Here is a 2,041-nt window from a genome sequence, read left to right on the forward strand (position 1 = left end):
TCCTCGTTACCATGCGGCCGTTACCGGGGTGACCCCGGGGCCCCGCCCCCTCGGCTCTCTCCCTCCCTCCCATTGGGCGGCCGCCGCCCTGTCCCGGCTCCCCATTGGGCGCGCCGGACGTCCGTTACCGACCCCGGTGGGCCCTGCCCACCCACTTCCGACCTCCCTTCCCGCCCGCTCCCGCCCGGCTCGCGCCGCTTGCCTCCCTAACTGCCTCGGCTCGGGCCCGGAGCCCGCCCAATAATAATAATGATAATGATAATAATAATAACGAGACTCGTCGGGCGCTCGCCGCGGGTCCGGGCAAATCGGGTTGGCCGCAGATGAGGGAACCGAGGTGACCCAGCAGACGAGAACCCGTCGGGGGAAGGGAGACCGGGGCTCGGATATTAGGAGGAGGAGGAGGCGTATTTGCAAATGTCCCCTCCCTTTTTCAAATGCCATTTTTTGAGCGCTTATTCTGCGTCTTCTCCATTCCGTTTCGATTCGCTATGGTCCTCCACCTCGGGGAGGTGTGGCTCAGTGGAAAGAGCCCGGGCTGGGGAGTCAGAGGTCATGGGTTCGAATCTCGGCTCTGCCACTTGTCAGCTGTGGGACTGTGGGCGAGTCACTTCACTTCTCTGGGCCTCAGTGACCTCATCTGGAAAAGGGGGATGAAGACGGGGAGCCCCACGTGGGACGCCCTGATGACCCTGTATCTCCCCCAGCGCATAGAACGGTGCTCTGCACATAGCGTTTAACAAATACCAACATTATTATTATTAAGCGGGCTGCGGGGGCACCCCTGCTCACCCCACTCTTTATTTTTTTGTTTATGGTATTTGTCTCGCGCTCACCGTGCGCCAAGCACCGTACTAATCGCCGGGGTAGATACAAACTAGTCGGTTTGGACACAGTCCCCATCCCACGTCTTTACCCCCGGTTTACAGATGAGGGAATTTAGGCCCAAAGAAATCAAGCGACTTTTCCAAGGTGAGACGGCACACAGCTGGCAGGGCCGGGATTAGAACCTAGGTCCTCCGACTCCCAGCCCCGTGCTCTTTTCACTAGGCCGTACTCCTTCCCTAGCCTGTCACCGAACCATCCAGTCCTCTTGCCATTGATTTTGCTTTGGTCTTAATAATGATAACGTTGGTATTTATTAAGCGCTTACTATGTGCAGAGCACTGTTCTAAGCACTGGGGTAGATACAGGGTAATCAGGTTGTCCCACGTGGGGCTCCCAGTCTTCACCCCCATTTTCCAGATGAGGTAACTGAGGCCCAGAGAAGTGAAGTGACTTGCCCACAGTCACACAGCCGACAAGTGGCAGAGCAGGGGATTCGAACCCATGACCTCTGACTCTTTCCACTGAGCCACACTGCTTCCCTTTTAATCACAATGGGCTCGGAAAGAGCCTTCCTTGATTGCAGTGGCCGTTTCCGATGCGTCCGTGGTAGCTGGCTTCCAGCGGCGATGCCACGTTATTTGAAGCTGTTTTTTACATAATAATAATAATAATAATAATAATGGTATTTGTTAGAGAAGCAGCGTGGCTTAGTGGGAAGAGCACGGGCTTGGGAGTCAGCGGTCATGGGTTCGAATCCCCGCTCCGCCACGTGTCAGCTGTGTGACTTCTCTGTGCCTCAGTTACCTCATCTGGAAAATGGGGGTGAAGACCGTGAGCCCCACGTGGGACGACTTGATAACCTCTATCTACCCCAGCACTTAGAACAGTGCTTGGCACGTGGTAAGGGCTTAAGGAATACCATCATCATCATTATTATTAACATCCTTCAACTGTTTCCTTTGTCCCCTTGGCTTTTTTTTGGCTCCACTTTAGCTCGCCATGTAGTAGCCGTTTGGAAATCCTACTGTCATTCTTTGGCACCAGTGGTAGTGAATCCATTTAGGTTTTCTCCTTGTACTTTCTTCTTTATCACTGCATCTTTATCATGCCTTCTATTCTCTATTTCCCCCAAACTTCCTGGGGTTTTCATTTAAATTCAATTCATTTAAAAGACTAAATAAAATCTGCCTTTGGAAATGGCCGCACGGCCCAG

The sequence above is a fragment of the Ornithorhynchus anatinus genome, chromosome X1, assembly GCF_004115215.2.
Source record: "Ornithorhynchus anatinus isolate Pmale09 chromosome X1, mOrnAna1.pri.v4, whole genome shotgun sequence".
Lineage (NCBI taxonomy): Eukaryota > Metazoa > Chordata > Mammalia > Monotremata > Ornithorhynchidae > Ornithorhynchus > Ornithorhynchus anatinus.